The sequence below is a fragment of the Otolemur garnettii genome, unplaced genomic scaffold, assembly GCF_000181295.1.
Source record: "Otolemur garnettii isolate 467f Iridium unplaced genomic scaffold, OtoGar3 scaffold00013, whole genome shotgun sequence".
NCBI lineage: Eukaryota > Metazoa > Chordata > Mammalia > Primates > Galagidae > Otolemur > Otolemur garnettii.
In genome coordinates, this window is record NW_003852408.1 from 6,423,599 (window position 1) to 6,432,958 (window position 9,360).

The 9,360-nt window shown below is 42.2% G+C and overlaps 1 protein-coding gene across 1 annotated transcript in view; it reads left to right on the top strand.

Moving 5' to 3' along the window:
* IRS1 (insulin receptor substrate 1) overlaps nt 1-8,818 on the top strand; it is a 62,275-nt gene extending 53,457 nt beyond the window's left edge. The window contains exon 2 of the mRNA XM_003784894.3: nt 5,737-8,818. The gene's annotated coding sequence lies outside the window, so the exon portion shown is untranslated. The remainder of the gene's footprint in view (nt 1-5,736) is intronic.
* Nucleotides 8,819-9,360: the final 542 nt, after the last annotated feature.

Below are 9,360 nucleotides of genomic sequence, written 5' to 3' on the forward strand. Positions count from 1 at the left end.
TAGGGCCAGGCCAGAAGAACGCAGCTTTGCTCGCTTGGTGCGACCATCTCACTCCCATGGCAGAGCCAGGGTTTCAGTCTTACCGAGTGACACACAGCAGTGGCCTCCTGTATTCATCTGAGTTTATGCTGTGAATGTTAAAATGAGGAGTGCCCGTCCACTACCAGAACTACAGAGGTATTTGAGAGGGTTCAGGTGTGCTTTAAAAAAAAGTACTTTTGCAGTGTTTTATAAGGTGCTTTATTAATAGGTAACCATTCCAGAAGGCAAGATTTCCTTTAGTAGAACCATGAGTTAATTGTGTCAACAGCTATGAGGTAGCTGAACAAATGAATTGTATAGGGGGGGAGTACAGGTGAATGTGATTGTGTGAAATAAGAAATCAACAGACCAGAGAAGACAGAAGAATGTGTGTCCCAGGCATCGTTGTCAGAATCTTGGAAGGTACAGAGCTACCTCCCAACCTCTGGGCTTGCATAAAGGGAGTGTTTTTCTCCCCTTTTCTCACGTGATTCTTCCAAATCTTTTGCCTCTGTCTTTCCCTTAAGAGAACTTAGGAACTAAAGCCAGGAAGCCACAGGCTTTCTATATTGTGTAACTGTCATACTCTGTCCATGTCCAACGAATTAGGACAGGGGTCCTCAGACTTTAAACAGGGGGCCAGTTCACTGTCCCTCAGACCGTTGGAAGGCTGGACTGCGGGCTCTGGGATGAGTCAGCTGCTAAGCAGGACAGGCAGCGGCGGCAAAAACACCCAGTGGGCCAGATAAATGTCCTTGGTGGCTGCATGTGGCCCGCGGGCCGTAGTTTGAGGACGCCTGAATTAGGACAATAAGAAATGGATAGAATGAATGAATACCAGGAAGGTTTAAAAAGTTGGCTAACATTGTGAATACTTTCTCATCCTAGATTTTTAAGAATGGGACAGATCTTTTAAAAAAAAAATAAAAAGGAATGGGAAAGATCTAAGTTTGATTAAAACACCCCTCTCCTACTTAGAGAGGAAAATTACCTCAAATTCTGTAAGTATATAGAGAAATTAGAGCCACGGTTGAATAGTGGTTTTTTCTTAGTGATGGGAATTCTAAGTAATGTTCATCTCTTCTTTACATGTTCCTGTGTGTTACATATTTTCTGTATTATAATCAAGATTTTTTTTTCCTTTAATCACAGTTTATTTTAACTCCAAGAGAAATATGCTGTTTTGACACATTTCTTTAAGTGGAGGGATTTTATGTGTATGAATTTTTCTAGTTGAGTCAACAATATAAGATTTTAAACAAGAGTGTGACTGGAAGACAATTCATTACTATAGTCCTTTTAAAAGTACAATAGAATGAAGACGGGTTAGTTTCTGAGGACCTTTTAGTTACTGAAATTTAGTCTGTGACAATAGCCAAGCAAGTTAGATTAGGGTTTCTTAGCAAAAGTAGAAACTTCTAGTTAATACCCTCACCAGATTTTTATTACTGTGCCGCCTTTGACTGAATAAATTGCCAAGAACTTTCAAAACATGTAAATACAAGATAAAAGACAGTGGTCAAGGGTTTTAACCAGAATGCTCTGCTGAAAGGGTGTGGATCCTCTCATCATGCTTGTATTGTAACCTGTGCTGTTTGGGGGCGGCTTTCACGGAGAAAACTGAGCCAGGTTGCCAGAGGCTGAGACCAGGTGAAAGGAAGCAAAAGCCTTATTTGTTTTTCAGCTATAATAGGCGTAGTAGAAGTAGGTAGAGTCCAGAACGTGTACATTCCTCGTAGGTGCAATAAAGCGGTAATCCACAGGTTCCAAGTGGCACTGCTCAGGTGTTGACTTTTGTGATAATGCTTTAAAAATTACATTTTTGATTACTGGCAACAGGACTAGGTGGGTTTTATCTTACAAGAAGATACACACAAAAGGGTACAGCAGATAATGATGTGGTGATGAAATTTTGTCAAAATGACATTTTCTGCTACGAAATATCACGACAGGTGTAGCATTTCTTCTGGGTTCAGAAGTTATTCCCCAAGGGTGGAACTAGAGAGAATGTACCAAGGAAGATCACCAGGGGATGTTTGTCTGCTCTTAAGGAAATGTATTTGTTTGTGATTGTTTGTTTCCAGCGACACATGGGTTTGGGGATTTGGAAAACATTGTAGCAATGTCTGTGGTTTTTTTTGTGTTTGTTTCCTGTTACAAATGGGCTTTGGGATTTGGAAAACATTGTAGCAATATCTGTGTTTTAATCTTTATCTGTGTTTTTTTGTGTTTGTTTCCCGTTACAAATGGGTTTTGGGATTTGGAAAACATTGTAGCAATATCTGTGGGTGTGGTTGGCATCAGTCTATTGAGGTAGTAGAGAGAAATGCTTTAAATTCATGTCTGCTCATGTTTTGGGGGGTGCTTATTCCCGTCTTCGTCATTGCATCTGTCACTCAGTGGATGTTTACGGGATGGAATGACTGCAAGGGGCCGGTATGAGAATTGCATTTTTTCTTTTTTATACATATTCTTAAGTTACACCAATATACATATATACGTATTTGTCTTTTTCAAACCAGATGATTTATTCAAGCTCAACCATTCTTGATTGCAGACACATTGAGGGAGGGATATGGGCAGATGACCTTTAGTCTCATAAAGCATAGGTTGAGATCTGTCTATGAAGTTATGAGACTTCCTTTCCGACAGACTCATCAGAGAGCAGCTGTCAGGAACAGCTATGGTTTTGGAACTTCCGTTTGGGAGTTCTTGGCCTTAGATAATATTTCTTACTGGGAAACGTCACCCCACTACAGAGCTTAATCAGTCCCATTATTCACCATATTTGGCTCTCAAAGCTTTTTGGCTGTCTCCAAAGATCAAACATGCCCTCAAAGGGCTGAGACTGGCTGCTATAGAGACCTTTCAAAAGAACACACTCAAAGCGGAGAGGGCAGTTGCGGGAAAGAAATGGGAACTTGAGAAGGCGTTCCAAAGATGCCACCAACAATGCCGCATGACCAGAATAAGTATGCAGCCCCACAGTGGCCACTGCGACTCTGTGCAGGACAGTCCTCACGGAGGATGTCCGTACCATTACTTGGCTGATAAGCTTTACGTGCATACACACAGAAACACACCCTGTGCAAAGTTCAATAGGTGTGAGCTTCAGGCTGTCCCCTTAAATTTTTCCGGTCCTGTGTCGCCTGTGGGCTGGCTGCCTTCTGTCCCCCCTTCTGTTCCCACCTGGGCCCCTGTGAGCTTGCGTCACTTCTTCATAGGTTCCTAAGTTGTAGGTTGGTCAGGACCTTCATTATCATCCCTGAAGGCTTTGAAAAGTAGTATACTGAGACTCTGGAAGGAAGATGCAGATGACAGCAATGTGTCTTTTGTTTCCTTCTCTTTGAGTGTCCTTTTTGACAATGACAGGAATGATTTCCCAGTGGCCCAAAGCAATAAGACTTCAGGGGGTACTGAGGCCACATTCCCCTGACAGGGACCCCGTCCCCTGCCCCAGTGTGTCCGTCCGTGCAGGTTGGCTCAGGTGGTGTTAAAGCTGGGTGGGGTTTATTCCTGGGCCAGGCTGTTCCTGCAGCCCTTCCAGAGGAGAGCCAGAGATGCAGAGAAAAACACATCTAGTGCTCTTTGCTTTCCTCCTGTTCTTTATTTGGCTGTTTCTTTGTTGGTCACAAGTCCTTTGTTTAATAAGGTGGCCTTCCTGCCTAGTTTTAGGCCCAGAGCCATGAGGCTGTGTGAAGCCTTTCTGGGAGGAACATTTCATTGTGAGTTCAGGAGAAACTCCACAGTAAATACTTATTAAGAAGTCTGGAGAATGTCCCGGAATACCGCTGGGCTTCTGGAAGGACGGGCTTTCCTCTCCCTGTGGAGATAACGCAAAGTGGATCTTGTTTCTCTGGCAGTTCAGGGCGAAGGCTGCAGGGCTGCTGCTTCCTGGGTGTTTCCACGTTATGCCTCCCTGCCAAGTCTTCACTAGCTAATTCAAAAATAGTCTGTTTACCTGTCCTTTATTTTAAAATGTCAGAAATCTCATAAAACGAGAGTCCTTATTTGGCAAAGTTACCTGAAAGCCATTGTTAGTAGGACACGATGGCCGATCCTGGCCACTACCCTTCCCTTCAAGAGCAGAGAGAAAGAAAACAAGTTCCCCATCCACACTTCTGTCTTGTGAACTCTGTCCTCCTCACAGAGCATGCTCTGTTGTCTGGCTTCAGCATGAGGTCAAGACCCGTAGCTGGTTGTTCAAGGTTCTTCACCTCCTCCCTTTAACACTTGCAGACTTCGCTCCTTCCACCTCTCCTCACATGCTTTGCGATTCAGTGACGCTACATACTTAGCCCACCAGGGCATCCCGTCCACGGCCCCCACCCTGTTATACTCGGCCGTTTAATCAGGTGCCCCCACGCTCAGCGGGAACTGGCTTCTCCGTCATACGTTCAGCTCGTGTTTACTGAGTGCCATGTTCTGGAGATACAGCACGTTTCCATATCCCCAAATAATTATTTTTCTTGTAAACCAAGCCAAATAGATCAGTGAGGTGCTTCTGGCTGGAAATATTCTTTCCTTCCCCCATGTCCTGTGTCTAGAGCTTCTCTTCTTCCCTATGTGCTTATCAAGAAGTTTACTGGTGCCTCCTTTGCAATTTATGTATTTATGAACGTAGCTTGCCTTCTTTTCTGGAATGTCTAAAAGGCAGTTCTCATAGCAGAATTCAACTTCATACCCTCCGTAGCATGAATGCAATTGCAGACTCAGTCAGCAGGTAGATACCGATGATCTAGTCTGGGTCGAATGCTCTGCAGGGCACTCGACAAGTATTGATATTTATAGATAAGTTGTGAATGCATGAAAAATACGGCCCTCCGAAGGGACTACCTATTACAATTCTTGAGAGTAAAAGATGCTTTATAAGGTTGTAAAAGGGTCTTCTCACTGAAGGGGGATTATGAGTAATGTCCTTTTGAGATTTGCCTTCTTGAGTTTCATAGAGGAAACTCTGTGCTTCTGCCTAAACATCATCTTCTATTAAGCCTAAATCTGAATCCCCCTCATTTTTTCCTCTTATTTAATGATTAGTTAGATTTGTTTTCCTTGGGTCTCCTTTTGCAGGTAAAATTCTCATGTCAACCACAGCAAACAAGCAAGCGAGGTGATGGTTACGATAATCGGTTCAGTGTAAGCATAGCACACTGTTTACCAATTCAGCACATTGTACCCCATCACTGCATTAATGGACACAGTCATGATTTAATACAGAAAAAAACATTCTCATGTCAAACAATGCCACATTCGAAACTGATTTCAGGTTTTGTAACATTAAGCTCTGCAACTTCAAATGCTGAAATCTGTAGCTGACTTTTACCCTGACTGCAACCTGCCCACCATATTTTATAGTTGTACACTAACTACAGTGCACTTTTTGTTTCAATCATAGCATCAACGAATTTTGTATATTTTGCCTTGCCAGACCTCTGTAAAGTCTGGATCCTGTGGGTTTGTGTGTTGATCTGATTTAATATTGGCTACTTTTAGTTTGTGATTGCTTTAGACTCTTGCATTTGGAAAGATATAAAAAGTTAAATACAGTTTGTTGATTTTTATTTGGGTACACGGTACTGCTTGTGCCTGTAACTTCAGTTTATCTGACGCTTTAAAAACAAAGAGTTCTTTAAAAAAAAAAAGTAGAGTTCTAAAAGAGCGCGTTGTGAGTTTTGAGATGTCTGTGGTGATGAATTCTTTCGTTTTCCTTTTCAGAATGAAGACCTTAATGACCTCAGCAAATCCTCCTCTAACTCATGGGTACCCAGACTCTAAATATTTCATGATTCACAACTAGGACCTCATATTTTTCTCCTCGGTAGATGGTACGATGCATCCGTTTCAGTTTGTTTACTTTCTACAAGCCTCAGGAGTTCGTTGACTGAACTGCGCGTTCTATATTGTGCCAAGCAAAAAAGCACTGTGACACCAGAACGATGAGTCTGCATAAACTTCACCTTCACCCATAAGGACGCAGCTGGCCGCAGTGAGCTGATGTGCCCACCACCGTGCCACGGGAGAAAGGCTTTCCTCCCTCTGCATCTGCAAGATACATTTCATCTGTTGCTGAAACTGTGTATGACAAAGCGTCCTTGTAAATTATTTCATAGAGAACTGTTCCTGTCGGGTGGAGAGAGTATTAAATATTTAACATAGGTTTTGATTTATATGTGTAATTTTTTTAATGAAAATGTAACTTTTCTTACAGCACATCTTTTTTTTGGATGTGGGACTGAGGTATACAATGTTCTGTTGTAAAGAATGGAGCAAATGCTTAAAACAAGGCTAAAAAGAGTAGAATAGGGTATGATCCTTGTTTTAAGATTGTAACTCAGAAAAATAATAATATAAGAATCATAGTGCCATAGATGGTTATCAGTTGTATAGTTATATTTGCTGATACTATCTCTTGTAATATAAACCTGATATCGAGCTGAGTTCCTTATAAGAATTCATCTTAATTTTGTATTTTTCCTGTAAGACAAATAGGCCGTGTTAATTAAACTGTAGAAAGGCGTATTCTGCTGGGTGTTTTCAACTTAAAATTGGCGTTTGAGTGGAAGCAAAATTACAAGAACAGGAATTCAAAGTCTTCCATCGTCAATACTGCAAAGAGGAGGGGTGATTCCTTCAACTCGAAAGCTCTCCTTGGAATGAACAATGTGGGTGTTTGTAAATTCTGGAAATGTCTTTTTATTCATAACAAACTAGACACTGTTGCTCTTTCCTGCTCTCCCCTCCCCTCCCCTTTCTGGAAGCTTCTCGCTCTATTCCCACCGTTTTTTTCCTGCACACACATTATGCCATTTCATTTCCTGCATTGTCTTGAGAAAGATAGGAGGACAGGTGAGTGCTTGCTGTCCGGAAGGTGCGGGGGTTTTGGGTTTGTTTTATTTATCATGACCAGGGCCACATGTCACTTTTCCTCAAGACCCTTACCTCTAGTTTTCTGAGAACCTCCAGTGTTAACATTATTTCTCGGAATGTGATTGGCCTGTTAGCCTTGGTGGGTGTTGGCCTCATAGTGATTAGTGAATGAAATGCAGCGAGGCCTGCAGAGAGCACATGCGGCTCAGTGAGCGCCTACGGAAACGTCCAGCCCCAGCCGGCCGTGAACTCGGTCACCCTTTTCTTGTTTGGAAAGTGTATGTACCTTGCAGTTTTTCCTTGTGAAAAAGAAATGGCAATGAAAACCTTTCAAGATGTTGCCAAGAGAATTTTTAATGTTTTTAACCAGGAAACATCCTAAAGGTTAAGTGAATTAATGAAAATATCAGGCTTCCTCCTAATCAGCATAAACTCTCCATCAGGAATTCCTGGCCCTGCTGTTAGGAGCAGAAGCACCTTTTTTGCCTGAAGGGTTGACCTCCCTGGGTGGGGCTGGGTTGACAAGGAAGGGGCCAGGGTTGGAGGGCATTGCAGTGACTGTGCCCCTTGGTCATTTGGTTGGGGACTTTTGCTCAACTCAAAAGAGAGTGGAGATTAATGGAAACCCTCCTGTTGCTGAGACCCATGTTACTGTCAGTTCATCCGGATGGCATGTACCGCCCAGACTGTTGTACAATGTTCATTGTTGCAGATTTTAATCATTTGCATGCTCATCAATTTCTAAAATAAATAGTTCTGTAGTCATAAGAATCCATTGTTTCCAAGGAACTTGCTCAATTACATCATTTCCTATCTGTAGAGAACACTACCAATTTGAAAATCTGATATGAAAGTTGTTTTTTTACCCTCTTGTTAAAAAAAAAAAAAAGAATTTCTTGGTCAAACTAAGTTTCCACGTTTCAAATATTCTGATTCATATTCTTGTTAGTGAAAGAGGAAAGCAAGCTGTCCTGCTCTCTTCCACTGGGGATTTAAATAAAGAGAAATCAGTGAACAAAGTCAGTCCCAAACACTTTCCTGTAAAGTGGAGTATGTGTTACTGAAATACCGCTGCATGTGGAATTACTAACATAATGAGAACAGAAGCGAACAGACTGGAAAATCCATCTCATGGTTTCTATTCCTCTGGCTTTTTGTTGAATAAAATAACTAAAGGTAGAACATTCTTATTCAAGCTGCTTCTGGTGATCCCTGAGCTGCGTTTGATGGTGGTATCAAGCTTTACTGATCTAAAACTGGAAGTTGCTGGTACTCAAGCCAAAAACTCATGCTCTGGCTACGCGAAGGGTTTACTTTGAGCAACATCAGCTGCTAAGTCCTTGTGCTCAGTTCCTATTGAGGAGAGTTGGCTTTTATCCATTTCAAAGTATTTGTAGGCCAGCCAAGGGCTTTCATTAACACGGCTTCTAGTGGCCTCTGGTTAACCTAGAAGTTAGTGGCTTTTTCTTCATGAGACCAACCTTTCACAGCGTTCTTTCGTAGAGACTTAGGCAGAGTTTTAAAATTCTCTTTTGTGAAAAGGACAAATATGTTCCATGACTTTGATGATATCTTTATTCTGGGCAAAAGAAAGGCCCTAGAACTTCCTAGAAGTGAGGAGAATCCATTAATGATCAACCACCTGAGTCAATAATGACAAATCGGTACTGAGGTTACAGTTGTGGGTATTTCTCACTAGCTTGCAAAGGTCAGGGCCTCTCTTGACTAATCTAGTGACTGCAAAAGTCATCTGGCCAGAAGTAGAGATTTTTAACCTTTCTTTCTCTGGCTTTTCTCTTCTAGCTGCCTTTTAAATTCGAGACATTTAAAGTATTAAGAAACAACTGTACTGTACTAGAAGAAACAGTATTTTATAAGACCGAAGCCCTGTTTTATTTAATCTGTGTCAATAAATGCAATATGCCATGTAGTTGGAAACTTTATTTACTGCAGGTGGTTAAGAAAAAAAGAGGGGAAGGGAACCCGCTATCCACAGACAACAAGAGCCGTGAAAAATAGTACCGATGGGAAGAGCTCTGCCTGTTGGTGACGGTGATCCTGTACTGAGGCTCAGGCCGCTGTGGCAGAGCCCTCTAGGTGGGTCCATTGCACCAGGAGCCCCTGAAAGCAGACACTGGGAATTAAGACCTTGACTGGGCAGAGATGGGATCCTTTGGAAGGCATGAGAGGAGAATGGGTAGGAGGCAAATACGAAATTGCTTCCTTGCAGTGACTTGACGGTGGAGTTCATGTTCCTAGGATGCCAGGATGCTAGAGTTGTTAATGTATATTCACAGCTACAGGCTCCTGGGAAACTTGAGAGGAAGTTGCATGTTTTTCTGGGGACATGAGGAAATACGACCTTGCCAAGATGCAGAGAAAGATCTCTAGTCCGTGAGTTCGGTTACAGAGAACACAAATAGTCTTCTTGTAGTCAGTAGAAGATCAAGAGTAAACACTGGTGCCTGTGGT